The following is a 15,967-nucleotide window of genomic DNA, read 5'->3' as shown; positions in this document are numbered from 1 at the left end:
ACAAAACTTAATCTCAGTACTGCATTATTTCAGCAATAATTACATTCCAGAAAACATTTTATTTCATATTTTTTCTATAGAAATGCAATGCTAAATTGGCCATCATCCATTCTGTAATAAATGGTCATTACAGTATGACTAATGCAAAAATTAATTCAACAAAGCCTTACAAAATTCCCCACTAGCAGCTCAAATTTAACTCGTTACAAGATTTATCCATCTGCTCACACTTCTTCAAAAAGTCAATAAATGCCAAGCCATCTTCAGATCCGAGCTAATATGGAAGCTCAACCAATTTCTGACCAGACTTATCCAATAAGTAAATAAGCCACAAAGAAGAGTGCCCTTTTCAATCCCATTTGCTGAGTTTATGGGTTTCCACGGAGGTGGTGTGGGATACAATCGATCTCAATGTTCCTGCTATGTGTCATTATCCAGCCCACACTTTAAGTACATGCACCCATGAAACATACCATACCAACGAGCTGCTACCTTCAGGAAAGGGGAGAAAGGTTAGAAAATTGTTGTGGGCACAAAATACGAGCACTAGGGACAAAGCAGATTAACACAGCACTCTGTTGATCCGAGGACTTTATTTAATCCAGTATTGGCACAGTGGCGAGCACCACAGCCTCACAGCTCCAGCGATCCGGGTTCGATTCTGGGTACTGCCTGTGCGGAGTTTGCAAGTTCTCCCTGTGACCGCATGGGTTTGTGCCGGGTGCTCCGGTTTCCTCCACAGCCAAAGACTTGCAGGTTGATAGGTAAATTGGCCATTATAAATTGCATTTGTTGCCCATCCCTAATTGCCCTTGACAACTGAGGGCATTTAAAAGTCAACCACATTGCTGTGGGTCTGGAGTCACATGCAGGCCAGACCAGCTAAAGATGGCAGATTTCCTTCCCTAAAGGGCATTAGCGAACAAGATGGGTTTTTACGACAATCGATGATAGTTTTATGGCACTATTACTGAGACCAGTTTTCAATTCCAGATTTTTTTAAATTAGCAAACAGTTTCTGAGAATACAATCTGGAACCAACCAGGGAGCAGGCTATTTTATACCTGGCAATGTGTAATGAGACAGGATTAATTAATGACCTCATAGTAAAGGAGCCTCTAAGCATGAATGAACAAATCATGATAGAAAGTTACATTCAGTTTGAGAGCGAGAAATCTGGGTCTGAAACTAGTGTCTTAAACTTAAAGGCAATTACAAGGGTATGAAGGCAGAGTTGGCTAAAGTAGACAAGGAAAATAAGTTAAAAAGTGAAGACAGTAGAGAACCATGGCAGACATTTGAGATATTTCATAACTCTCAAAGATATATTCCATTGACAAAGATACCATCCTTGACTGACTAAGGAATTTAAGATGGTATCAAATTGAAAGAAAGGGCATACAATCTGCAAAGATTAGTGGTAGGCCAGAAGGTTGGAAAAATTGAGAAACAAGCGAAGCAGAACTGAAAAGGGAGAAATTATGAGAATAAACTGGCAAGAAACATAAAAACAGACAGCAAAAGCTTCTACAAATATATTTTAAAAAAAAGGAAGACAGTAGTTTAAGTCCTGGTCCTTCAGAGGATGAGAATGGAGAATTAATAGGAAACAAGGAAATAGCACAGACTTTGAAGAAGTATTTTGTACCTGTCTTCACAGTAGAAGACACAAAAAGCTTCCCAAGATTAGTAGAAAATCAAGAGGCAAAAGGGATGGAGGAACTTAAAACAATCACTACCACTAGAGGAAAAGTATTAGGAAAATTACTGGGTCTAAAGGTTTACAACTTCCCTGGACCTGAGGGCCCACATCCTAGGGTCTTAAAAGAAGTGACCGCAGAGATTTGATGGGCGGCACAGCGGCTAGCACCGCAGCCTCACAGCTCCAGTGACCCAGGTTCGATTCTGGGTACTGCCTGTGTGGAGTTTGCAAATTCTCCCCGTGACCGCATGGGTTTCCGCCAGGTGCACTGGTTTCCTCCCACAGCCAAAGACTTGCAGGTTGATAGGTAAATTGGCCATTGTAAATTGCCCCTAGTGTAGGTAGGTGGTAGGAGAATTGTGCAGATGTGGTAGGGAAAATGGGATTAATGTAGGATTAGTATAAAATGGGTGGTTGATGGTCAGCACAGACTCGGTGGGCCGAAGGGCCTGTTTCAGTGCTGTATCTCTAAATAAAAAATAAATAAATAAAATAGATAGTAGATGCATTGGCTGTATTCTTCCAAAATTCCCTAGATTCTGGAAAGCTCCCAGTGGATTGGAAAACTGCAAATGTAACACCTCTACTCAAGAAAGGAGGGAGGTGCCCAACATCTGCTGTTGGTAAAATGCTAGAATCCATTGAAGTAGTAGCAGGACATTTAGAATATCATAATAAAACCATATTATCTCTGTCTGATAGTATGAAAGGGAAATAGTGTTTGACAATTCATTAGAGCTCTTGAGAATGTAACAAGCAGGGTGGATAAAGGGGAACCAGTAGATGTAGTGCATTTGGATTTCCAAAAGGCATTTGATAAGGTGCCACATAAAAGGTTACTGCATAAGAGCTCATGGCATTGGGTGTAATATATTAGCATGGATAGAGGATTGGCTAGGAATAAACAAATCGGGATAAATCGGGCATTTTTAGGCTGGCAAATTAACTAGTGGAGTGCCACAGCGATCAGCGCTGGAGTGTCAACTGCTCACGATCTAGGTTATTGACTTGGACAAAGGGACCAAGTGCATTGTAGCCAAAGTTGCGGACGATACAAAGAGAGGCAGGAAAGCAAGTTGTGAGGAGAACACACAGAGTCCACAAAGGAATATAGATAGTGGGCAAAAAATTGGCAAATCGAGTATAATGTGGGAAAACGTGATGCTGTCTGCTTTGGCAGGAAGAATCGAAAAGCATAATATGAATTACATGGAGAGAGAATGCTGCCACACAGAGCTATCCGGGTGCCCTTGTACATGAATCACAAAGAGTTAACATGCAGGTGCAGCAAGTAATTAGGAAAGCAACTGGAATGTTGGCCTTTATTGCAAGGGGGATCAGAGTATAAAAGTAGGAAAGTCTTGCTACAACTGTACAAGGTGCTGCTGAAACCACATCAAGAGTACAGTGTACAGTTTTGGTCTCCTTACTTAAGGAGGAATATACATGCATTGGAAGCAGTTCAGAGAAGGTTCACTAGACTGATTCCTGGATGAAGGGGGTTGTCTTATGAGGAAAGGGTGAGCAAGTTGGACCTATACTCATGGGAGTTTAGAAGAATGAGAGATGATCTTACCGAAACATATGATTCTGAGGAGGGCTTGACAGGGTAGAGGCTGACAGAATGTTTCCCCTCGTGGGGAAATTTAGAACTAGGAGGCACAATTTAAAAATAAGGGATCTCCCATTTAAGACAGAGATGAGAAGCAATTTCTTCTCTTAGAGTTTTGTTAATCTTTGGAATTCTCTTCCCCAGAGAGCACTGGTGGCTGGGTCCTTGAATATGTTCAAGGCTGAGTTAGATTTTTTAATCTACAGGGGAGTCTAGGGTTATGGGGGGACCTGCAGGAAAGTGGAGTTATGGCCACAATTAGATCAGCCATGACCTTATTGAATAGCAGAGCAGGTTCAAGGGGCTGAATGGCCTGCTCACTCATATTTATGATCTTATCACTGTCTATCGAGCCAGTGGTATATCTATCCAAATAATCCCACTCCCCTGCTCTTCCCCAAACTGCTAAGTTTTTTCCTTCAAGTAATTTACCCAATTCCCTTTTCAATGTTGCTACTGAACCGGCTTCCACTATCTTTTGAGGCAATGCATTCCAGATCACAACAACTTATTGGGTAAAAATACTTCACGTCATCTCCAGCCCTTTTGCCAATCACCTTAAATCGGTGTCCTTGCATTACTGATCCTTCTGGCACTGGAAACAGTTTCTCTCCTTATGCACTATCAAAACCATTCATGATCTTGAACACTCCTTTTAATCTTCTCTGCTCCATGAGAATAACTCCAGCCTCTCCACATTCTGAAGTCTTTTATCCTTGATACCATTCTAATATATCTCTTCTGCACCCTCTCCAAGACCTTGACATCCTTCCTAAACTGTGGTCTCCAGAAAGGAATAAAATACACCAGCTGAGGTCAAGCAAGTGTTTGAGAAAGGTTCAGTACAACTTCTTTGCTTGTGTACTCTATTCATAATGCTAAGGATCCTGTAGGCTTTTCTCACAGCCTTCTCTACTTGTTCTGCCACCTTCAAAGATTTGTGTAAATACATTACGTCCGGTGCCACATGCTAGTGAGTATAGGAATAGGAGGATAGAGCAGATGAATGCGTGGCTGAGGAGATGGTGCAGAAGTGAGGGCTTTAGTTTCCTGGACCACTGGGTCTGTTTCTGGCAAAGGTGGGACCTGTACAAGTTGGATGAGTTGCACCTGAACCAGAATGGAACTAACATCATTATTGGGAGCTTTGCTAGTGCTGTTGGGGAGGGGGTTTAAACTAATTTGGCAGGGGAATGGGATACAGAGTGGAGGTACAGGAGGGGGTGATGCACAGTCAAATATAAGAGAGAAATGGAGTCATTCTGCAAGGCAGGACTGGCAACTCAATATTCCAGGGTATAGAATCTTCAGGCGTGACAGGGCAGGGGATAAAAGAGGAGGTGGCACTGCACTGTTGATCAAGGGGTCAATTACTGCAGTAAGGAGGGATGATATCTTAGAAGGTTCCTCAAATGAGGCCATATGGGTAGAACTTAAAAACAAAAAGGGGGCAATCACTTGGCTGGGCGTGTACTACAGGCCTCCAAACAAACAAACAGTCAGGGAGATATAGAGGAGCAAATTTGTATGCAAATCTCAGAGGTGTAAAAATAATAGGGTAATAATAGTAAGGATTTCAACTTACCCAATATCAACTGGGATAGTCTTTGTGCAAAAAGGTTAAAGGGGGCGGAATTCTTAAAATGCATAGAGGAGAGCTTTTTGAGCCAGCACGTAGAAAGTCCTACAAGAGAAGGGGCAGAACTGGACCTAATCCTAGGAATGAAGCTGGACAAGTGGCAGACGGGTCAGAGAGGGAGCATTTTGGGGATAGTGACCATAACTCTAAGCTTTAAGGTAGTTATGGAAAAGGACAAAGATGGACTGGAAATAAAGGTACTGAATTGGGGGAATGCCGATTTCAACCTGATAAAACAGGATCTGCCCAAAGTGGACTGGGAGCAGCTACTTGTAGGAAAGTCTACAGCTGACCAGTGGGAGTCATTCAAAGAAGAAATAGTGAGGGTTCAGAACCAACACGTACCCGTTAAGGTGAAGGGTAGGACCAACAAGTCCAGGGAACCCTGGATGTCAAGGGATATTGAGTATTGCATCAGGAAAAAAAAAAAAGAGGCTTACGGCAGATTCAGAGCACTGAAAACAGCGGAGGCACAAGAGGAGCATTGAAAGTGTAGGGGGATACTTAAAGTAATTAGGAGAGCGAAGAGGGAACATGAAAAAACAATGGCAGGCAAGATAAAGGAAAATCCTAAAGCATTTTATAAGTATATTAAGGGCAACATGATAACCAGGGAAAGAGTAGGGCTCATTAGGGACCAAAATAGCAATCTTTGCGTGGAGCCGGAGGACACAGGCGAGGTTTTAAATAATTACTTTTCATCTGTGTTCACTATGGAGGACGACGATGTAGGTGCAGAGATCAGGGAGGGGGATTGAGATATACTTGAAAATATTAACACTGAAAGGGAGGAAGCATTAGCTGTTTTAGCGGGCTTAAAAGTGGATAAATCCCCAGGCCCAGATGAGATGTATCGCAGGCTGTTATGTGAGGCAAGGGGCCCGGACACAAATTTTCAGATCCTCTCTGGCCACAGGAGAGGTGCCAGAGGACTGGAGGACAGCGAATGTGGTACTATTATTCAAGAAGGGTAGCAGGGATAGACCAGGTAATTACAGGCCGGTGAGTCGAACATCAGTGGTTGGGAAGCTATTGGAAAAAATTCTGAGGGACAGGATTAATCTCCACTTGGAGAGGTAGGGATTAATCAGGGATAGTCAGCATGGCTTTGTCAGGGGAATATCATGTCTAACTAACGATTTAACTTTTCGAGGTGACTAGATGTGGAGATGAGGATAAAGCAGTTGATGTAGTCTACAAGGACTTCAGTAAGGCTTTTGATGAGGTCCAGCATGTGAGATTGCCCATGCGATCCAGGGCAATTTGGCAAATTGGATCCAAAATTGGCTTAGTGGCAGGAAACAGAGGGAAATAGTCGAGGTAAAAATAGAAAGGGCTGGAAAAATTCAGGAGGTCGCAGCATCTGTGGAGAGAGAAGCCGAATTTACGTTTCAGGTCACTGACCCGTCTTCAGAACTGGCAGATATAAGAAATGTAAAAGATTTTAAGCAAGTTAAGCGGGGGTGAGGCAAAAGGTAACAAAAGAGAAGGTTTTGATAGGACAAGGTCATAGAATAGCAGACCGGAAGGTCATGGAGCAAAGTCAAACAATATTTAATAGTGTGCTGAAAGAGGGAAATGGTCGAAGGTTGTTTTCGCGAGTGGAAGCCTGTGACCAGTGGTGTACCGCAGGGATTGGTGCTGGGACCCTTGCTGTTTGTAGTGTACATTAATGATTTGGACGTGAATATAGGAGGTATGAAAAGTAAGTTCGTAGATGACACGAAAATTGGTGGTATCGTAAATAGTGAGGAGGAAAGCCATAGATTACAGGACGATCTTGATGGGCTGGTAAAATGGGCAGAGTAGTGGCAAATGGAATTTAATCCTGAGATGGTGATGCATTTTGGGAGGACTAACAAGGCAAGGGAATATACAATGGATGGCAGGACCCTAGGAAGTACAGAGGGTCAGAGGGATCTTGGTGTACTTGTCCATAGATCACTGAAGGCAGCTGCACAGGTAGATAAAGTGGTTAGGAAGGCAGATGGGATACTTGCCTTCATTAGCCAAGGCATAGAATATAAGAGCAGGGAAGTTATGATGAAGCTATATAAAATGCTAGTGAGGCCACAGCTGGAGTACTGTGCACAGTTCTGGTCACCACACTATTGGAAGGATGTGATTGCACTGGAGAGGGTGCACAGCAGATTCGCCAGGATGCTGCTTGGGCTGGAGCATTTCAGCTATGAAGAGAGACTGAAAAGGCTAGGGTTGTTTTCCTTACAGCAGAGAAGGCTGAGGGGGGACATGGTTGAGGTATACAAAATTATGAGGGGCATTGATAGGTTAGATAGGAAGAGACTTTTTCCCTTAGCGAAGGATCAATAATCAGGGGGAATAGATATAAGGCAAGGGGAAGGAGGTTTAGAGGGGATTTGAAGAAAAAGATTTTCACCCAGAGGGTGGTTGGAATCTGGAATGCACTGCCTGAAGGGGTGGTAGAGGCAGGAACCCTCAACAATTAAGTATTTAGATGAGCACTTGAAACGTCATAGCATACAAGGCTATAGGCCAAGTGCTGGAAAATGGGATTAGAATAGTTAGGTGCTTGATGGCCAGCACAGACATGATGGGCCAAAGGGCCTGTTTCTGTGCTGTATATCTCTATGCCCAGGGTCTCGTTCTTGCACCCCCTTTAAAATTATACTATTTGGTTCATATTGCCTCTCCTCAGTCTTCCTCCCAAAATGTAGCATTTCACACTCCTCTGCATTAAATTTTAGCTGTCATGTGTATGCCCATTTTACCAGTCTTCTTCCTGAAGTCTGTTCCTATTACTATGTAGTTTTGCCCACTCCCTTAGTCTAAGATCATTTGTAACTTCTTGTGCCCATCCACTGACTTATTGTGCTCAACTTCCTAACAAAACAATACATCAAATGAGATATAGTTAGCATTCTGCAAAGTTGCAATCGTACTTTCCAGAGCCAGTATATCCTTCCTTAGAAAAAAACTATCGTGCAGATTCACCAGAAGGTTACTAGGGCACCAAGGGCTAAATTATGAGGAGATATTACACACTAGGCTTGTGTTCCCTGGAATATACAAGATTTGGGGTGATTTGATAGGTAGAAAGAAAAGATTTGCACTCATGAGCAAGTCCAGGACAAGGGGATGTAACTTTAAAATCTGAGCCAGGCCATTCAGGAGAGGAGGTTCATGGGGAGCATAAATACTGGCTTAGACCCATTGGGCCAAATGGGCCTGTTGCTGTGCTGTAGATTTGATGCTAATCGCTGTCAAGACTGCTGTTTTGGGTTTTCAGATATTAAAAAAATGGATGGCATTTCTGAACACAACCCCCAAAACACCAACGAGAAGGCCTATGACCTCGTGTACAAATAGAATTTGGACTTTACAGTCACAGATTACCCTCATTATAAATTGGCTGGATATGGCCACAAAACAATGGCAAAAATCCTGGCTTTCCATGAAACAAATGCTGAATTTGACTTATTTAGTAATGGTGAAAAAGTGGTCCTGCTGACCTCCATTTTCCACAAGACCATCCCAACTTTGTACTGGTAGCAAAATTGATTTTCGACCATTAGTACAAGAAAGCTGGTTCCTACAAAAGATCATGATTGTGACAGTGACTTTTACCAATTTTTAATAATGGCTGCAAAGGTATTTAGGCACGGTAAATTGTTTGCTGATCCCAGTCTCTTGTGTCTCAAGTCAATTTTATACAGCATATGGTGTCCAGTACTTCTTTTCAAAGAATTTAGTGAGTGTTACATACTAGATCAGGCGTAACAAGGGTCATCGGAATGCTGCTGCTCTTACCAACCATTACACGGAGCCAGAACCCTGCCTACTTCAGAAGCATTCTTCTTCTCACCCACACCCCACTTTCCATGTCAGCCAACTATGTGAGATTTTCTCTTGGAAAGAAAAACATGCATTTATCCATCTTGAGGACATCCCAAAGTGCTTTACAACCAATTAATTACTTGTGAATTATAGCAGAAAATATATTGAGAGCGGTGTCCCATGCACATCAAGTGAGTGAGTGACCAAATTTGGTTTTGATTGAGGGAAATGTTGGCCAGAACACTGTTCATCTGTGAATAGCATTACAGGTGATTCAATGCTTTAAAGTCACAACAGAAAATGGTGCGTGTTTGTACCAAAAGTGAATGCTTCTCACTCTAAATGAGAATGACTGACTGTAATAGAAGGCAACAAAAACTGAAAGTTATAGCAAACTGATGAGCAGAAATGGCAAAAGAACATAGATACGGTGAAAACAATGGCAGAAGCAGCTTAACACAGTGGAAGCGTGAAGCAAACGCGTGCAAAAAAATGGTGGATGGAGTCGAGAACCAAGGCGGTGTAAATGAGCAAAGAAACTAAAGGTAAGCTCTTAAAAGCAAGTTTACAAGCTGTGTAAAGTGATCAAACAGGTTAATGGACAGTTGGGGTTTTTCACAAGATTACATAAGCAAAATGTACTACTGCAGTTGCACAAGCTGCTAGTTATACCTCATTCAATGTATTCAGTTTAAGAACAAAGGAGCCCGAGCAGGCTGCTCAGTTCCAAATCTGTTTCACCATTCATTGACATCATAGCTGATCTGCATCCAAACTTCATGTACCTGCCTTGGCTTTGTATCCCTTAACAACCTTGGCTAGTAAAAAATTTATCACTCAGGTTTTAAGTTATTGATTGAGCTAGCATCTACTGTTTTTTGTGGGAGCAAGTTCCACACTTCCACCACCCTTAGCTCCCTTTCTCTTTCATGTACTTATCTGGATTCCCCTTAAATGCATCCATTTATTCACCTCAATTTATCATAACTACACAATTTCCCATCCATGCCATCCTCCTGGTGCATCTATGCTCACAATCGTTTAATATCCTTTCTATAATGGGACACCAAAAACTGCACACAGTAATCCAACTGTGGCCTAACCAGTGTTTTCTGTAAATTGATCGCTAACTCTTCATTCTCATAAAACCCGAACTGTTGTCTTTTTAATGTAATCTCCCTTCACTTGCATTTCAGGGTATTATGTATTTGAACCCTTAGATCTCTCTGTTCATCCACACCCTTCTGTGGTTCTCCATTGTTTACACTCAGACGCCTTGCTTTCCCTCCCAAAATGTATAACAGCTGTATTGCCAAACTCTTCTCTACACTAAACTGCACCTGCCCATTCTGCTCACTTGTCGATGTCGCCTGAAGTCATTAATGGTCCTCCTCACTGTTTGCTAAACTTAGTTTTGTGTTGGCAGCAAATTGTAAGATTATGTTCCCTGCACCAAGTTGAAGACAATATGTTGAGAATAAAACTGGAGCCAGCACTTCCTCCTTGGGGGGAAAGAGGACGGGGTGGCAGAAGGGGTGTAGAAAGGAACACCACTGAAACCTTCATTTTTAAAAATTCATTCATGGGATGTGGGCATCGCTGGCTAGGTCAACATTTATCGCCCATCTCTAATCGCCGTCAAGAAGGTGGTGGTGAGCCGCCTTGAACAGCTGCAGTCCATGTGGGGTAAGTATGCCGACAGTGTTGTTAGGAAGGGAGTCCCCGGATTTTGACCCAGCGACAGTGAAGGAATGGCGAGATAGTTCCAAGTCAGAATGGTGTGCGGCTTGGAGGGGAACTTGCAGGTGGTGATGTCCCATGCATCTACTGCCCTTGTCCTTCGAGTCGGTAGAGGTCACGGGTTTGGAAGGTGCTGTCAAAGGAGCCTTGGTACACTGCTGCGGTGCATCTTGTAGATGGTACACACTGCTGCCACTGTGTGTCGGTGGTGCATGGAGCGACTGTTTGTGGATGGGGTGCCAACCAAGCAGGCTGCTTTGTCCTGGATAGTGTTGAGCTTCTTGAGTATTGTTGGAGCTGCACCCATCCAGGCAAGTGGAGAGTATTCCATCACACTCCTGACCTGTGCCTTGTAGATGGTGGACAGGCTTTGGGGAGTCAGGTGGTGAGTTACTCACTGCAGGATTCCCAGCCTCTGACCAGCTCTTGTAGCCACAGTACTTATATGGCTACTCCAGTTCAGTTTCTGGTCAATGGTAACCCCTAGGATGTTGATAATGAGAGATTCAACGATCATGATGCCATTGAACATTAAGGGGAGATGGTTAAATTCTCTCCTGTTTGAGATAGTCATTGCCTGGCACTTGCATGGTGCAATTACTTGCCACTTATCAGCCCAAGCCTGGATATTGTCTAGGTCTTGCTGCATTTCTGCATGGACTGCTTCAGTATCTGAGGAGTCACAAATGGTGCTGAACATTGTGCAATCATCAGTGAACATCCCCACTTCTGACCTTATGATTGAAGGAAGGTCATTGATGAAGCAGTTGAAAGACGGTTTGGCCTAGGTCACTACCCTGAGGAACCCCTGCAGTGATGTTTTGGAGCTCAGATGATTGACCGCCAACAACCACAACCATCTTCCTTTGCGCTAGGTATGACTCTAACCAACGGAGCGTTTTCCCCGATTCCCACTGACTCCAGTTTTGCTAGGGTTCCTTGATGCCATACACGGTCAAATGCTGTCTTGATGTCAAGGGCAGTCACTCTCACCTCACCTCGAGTTCAGCTCTTTTGTACATGTTTGAACCAAGGACATAATGAGGTCAGAAACCGAGTGGCCCTGGCAGAACTCAAACTGAGTGTCACTGAGCAGGTTATTGCTGAGCAACTGTACTGGAACAATTTGGCTGGGGGAGCAGCATGTTCTGGAGCACAGATCTTCAGTACTATTGCCGGAATGTTGTCAGGACCCATAGCCTTTGAAGTATCCAGTGCCTTCAGTCGTTTCTTCATATCACATGGGATGAACTGAAGTAGCTGAAGACTAGCATCTGTGATGCTGGGGACTTCAGGAGGAGCCAGGATGGATCATCCACTTGGCACTTCTGGCTGAAGATTGTAGCAAATGCTTCAGCCTCATCTTTTGCACTGATGTGTTGAGCTCCCCCATCACGGAGGATGGGGATGTGGAGCCACCTCCTCCAGTTAGTCATTTAATTGTCCCCACCATTCACAACTGGATGTGGCAGGACTGCAGAACTTAGACCTAATCCTTTGGTTGTGCTAAGCTCTGTCTATTGCACGCTTTTATGCTGTGGCATACAGGTAGTCCTGGGTTGTAGCTTCACCAGCTTGACACCTCATTTTGAGGTATGCTACTCCTGACCCCTGCACTCTTCATTGAACCAGTGTTGATCCCCCGGCTTGATGGTAATGGTAGAGTGGAGCATATGCTGGGTCACGAGGTTACTGATGATGGTTGCGTACAATTCTGCTGCTGCTGATGGCCCATAACGTACCATGGATGCCCAATTTTGTATTGCTAGATCTGTTTGAAACCTATCCCATTTAGCACAGTGGTAGTGCCACACAACATGATGGAGGGTATCCTCAATGTGAAGACGGGACTTTGTCTCCATCAAGACTGTCATGGACAGATGCATCTGCGACAGGCAGATCGGTGAGGACGAGGTCAAGTATGTTTCTCCCTCTTGTTGGTTCCCTCACCACCTGCTGCAGACCCAGTCCAGTAGCTATGTCCTTTAGGACTGAGCCAGCTCGGTCAGTAATGGTGCTACCGTGCCACACTGGGTGATGGACATTGAAGTCCCCCACCCAGAGTACGTTCTGCACCCTTGCCACCTTCAGTGCTTCCTCCAAGTGGTGTTCACCATAGAAGAGTACTGATTCATCAGCTAAGGCAAGGGGTGGGGGGGGGGACTGGTTTCCTTGCCCATGTTTGGCCTGAAGCCATGAGACCTCATGGGGTCTGGAGTCAATGTTAAGGTCTCCCAGGGAAACTCCTGACTGTATACCACTGTGCTGCCACCTCTACTGGGTCAGTCCTGCCAGTTGGACAGAACATACCTGGGGATGTTGATGGCGGTGTGTGGGACATTGTAAGGTATGATGCAGTGATTATGACTTTGTTAGGCTGTTGCTCTCCCATCTTTGGGACAAGCCCCCAGATGTAAGGAGGACTTTGCAAGGTCGACAGACTGGGTTTGCGGTTGTTGTTGCCGGTGCCTAGGTCGATGTCGGGTGGTCTGTCTGGTTTCATTCCTTATTGACTTTGTAGTGGTTTGATACAACTGATGCAAATGGCTTGCTAGGCCATTTTAGAGGGCATTTAAGAGTCAACCACATTGCTGTGGGTCTGGACTCACATGTAGGCCAGACCAGATAAGGACAGCAGATTTCTCTCCCTAAAGGACATTAGTGAACCAGATGGGATTTTACAACAATCGACAATGGTTTCACGGCCATCATTCAACTATTCTGCGATTTATTTTTAAATTCCAGATTTTTTTTATTAGTTGAATTCAAATTCCACCTTCTGCATGGTGGAATTCAAACCCATGTCCCCAGAGCAATACCCTGGGTCACTAGTCCAGTGACAATACAACTCCACCACCACCTCCCGACAACTCTAACCTATTCATTAATTAACTATCTGAACAGGGGAACAGTACCAGGATCCTGCACTGACCGAGGAACAATACTGAGATTCTGTTCAGATGTTAATAAAAATATTGATCCTAATCTTCTGAAACCCTCACCCATGCAATGATCACTTCTAGATTCGACTATCCCAATGCTCTCCCATCCTCAAAGAACTTCAGCTCATCCAAAACTCTTGCTATGCATATCCTATCAAATCTCATTCAAATAACACACTGCCCTTACTGGCCTCAGTTACCCAAACACCCACAATTTATAATTTTCATCCAGTGTTTAAATTCCTGTGTGACTTTTCCCACCCCTAAACCAGTAACCTTATCCAGCCCTACAACACACACCACAGAACTCGCCATTCTTAGCTTCTTGCGCCTTGCCTGGTCCCTTTGCCCACCATTGCCAATCATATCTTTAACCATCTAAGCCTTCTCTCTGACATTCTCTCCCTAAAACTTTCCCATCACTTCACCTCCTTTAAGACTCTCCTCAAAAAGAAACTCTTGGACCAGATGTTTTACCAGCCCATCCTAGTATCTAGCCCTTTGCTCTGGCATATGTTTTTGTTCTGTGCAACTTTTGCAAACACCTTCAGAAGTTCAGAATACATCATGACTGCTACAAGAACTTTCCATCTCCTATTCGCCCTACTTAACTCAGCCAATCCACTGACAAGTTCCCAAACTTCAGCTTTTAATCTGTAACGGGTGTGCACCAGCAACTAGGGTATCTTGTTCGCTGATAATTTCTCAATTTATATTAGATTTCACCAACCCCTTAAATTTTTTCAAGTGAAGAACACATTTGTGAATACCAAGAAACTGAATGCTATAAAATATAAACAGTAACTGAATTAATTGCATAGTATTGTACCTGCACAACAATTACACACAAAATCAATATTTAACTCAACACTGCGAGTCAGAAATAATAATCTGGGAAGCACAGAAGCAAAAAATACCATTCAAGTTTAAATCCATGTTAGTGTCAATATGCATAAATTCCAACCTGCTAACAAAACTAAGGATTTATCCAATGAAACAGTACCGAGAGAGCTCTTTTTAAACCAAACACACAATTTAAAATCAAAAAGAGACCAGCAAATAAGAAAATCAAGCAAAAAACATTACAGCTGCTAGGATTTTGGGGCTATATGACAGCCAGGATTGCATATGGCTCTAGGAACACAGGTTGAGCATCCAATCATATAAAGAATTAAAAAAAAGCAACTATGTTCTAAACGACTCACAAATTGTTATCTTTGTATGCATGAAAATATTCAAAACAGTTAACTATGACAACTCCTTGGTATAAAGATTTTTGAGAATGACATCTGGTATGTGTGCATTTAAATATACTGGCATTCTTAATTTCTCAGCCTCCCCAACAAACAACAGGTTTCAGGGTATTTTCAGCTGTAGAGCGCAACTTGTGCAATGACAGACGACACTGTACTATTTTCCTTTGGGTAGGTGCCATTTCCTTCTGAAAGTTAAGGCAAAAGATCCTCAAGAATGACAATACTTGCAGAGAATTTGAAAAGTTAAAAATCAGTGCGTTTTATGGAATTTAAGCCAAGTGCAGAGATCACGGCTAGCACAGGTTTCCACGAGCACCAAAGTTTAGGCTGACTATGTTATAGGTAGTTTGTAGACCCGCCTGGACAGACTGGTAGTCGGTTCTCAGAATTACCCGGGTAGGGTTTGAGTTTGATTTTAGGAGCAGGCCTGAACCAGACCCCAGAGGAATACAAACAGCCCATCAGATGAAGCCGGGGTATTGCGGCCTAGTCACAGTCTCTATCTCTCTCCAGCCGCTTGTAATGTAGACCGCGCCCCAGCGCCCGCACGGAGGCTCCCGCCGCACTCTGAAGCCACGAAGGCGGCCAGAGGTCTACCGACTAACAGGCCACTAAAAGTTATGGAGTCGAACCGCCGGGCCGCTGCCCCGCAACCTCTTCCACTGGCACAGCCGCGGCGGCCTTTTCGTACATTCAAACCTACCTCCTTTCTTCAAAAAGCGAACTTGAAGCCGAATTTCTGAAGAAACGAATCAATCCATTCGCTCCTGAGCAGGAAAATGAGCCGCTTCCCGCTGCCGACACACGGCAAACACTAAAGAGAATCGGACGAACCGGCGGCGGAACCGACCTTAACCGCTTCACCTTCCCAGAGCGCCGCGCGCCGCCGGAACTGACGTCGCCGCCCGCCTCCAAAACCCCGCCCACTCCCCAGCGGCTCTTTAAACCAGCAACCAGTGCGCATGTGCACTGCTCAAGCTCTGTCTGATTGTTTTCAATATCATGTGGAAGTTTGCACACTGACGCCTGCTGGGGCTATTCAGTCTGAGATCATACTCACACATACTCGCTCATGCATGGCATTTGATTTTCTCACGTGAACATAGACCAGAAAAGTTACTTACATTTATATAGCACCTTATGAGATTCTCAAGATGCCCATAAGGGCTTTGCAGTTGCACTCACTGTTGTTAGGAAGGCATACAATCTGTGCACAGCAAGGTTGCACAAACATGACGTGAACGAGCAACTAGACAGCTT

The 15,967-nt window shown here is 43.9% G+C and overlaps 1 protein-coding gene across 4 annotated transcripts in view; it reads right to left on the bottom strand.

Moving 5' to 3' along the window:
• Window positions 1-15,590, bottom strand: part of stau1 (staufen double-stranded RNA binding protein 1) — a 64,169-nt gene extending 48,579 nt beyond the window's left edge. For all 4 annotated transcript variants that reach the window (XM_068048265.1, XM_068048267.1, XM_068048266.1 and 1 more), the window contains exon 1: window positions 15,411-15,590. The gene's annotated coding sequence lies outside the window, so the exon portion shown is untranslated. The remainder of the gene's footprint in view (window positions 1-15,410) is intronic.
• Window positions 15,591-15,967: the final 377 nt, after the last annotated feature.

This window comes from Heterodontus francisci, chromosome 16, assembly GCF_036365525.1.
Source record: "Heterodontus francisci isolate sHetFra1 chromosome 16, sHetFra1.hap1, whole genome shotgun sequence".
NCBI lineage: Eukaryota > Metazoa > Chordata > Chondrichthyes > Heterodontiformes > Heterodontidae > Heterodontus > Heterodontus francisci.
Note: the sequence above shows the minus strand (reverse complement) of the source record. Positions and strands in the feature narration are given on the sequence as shown.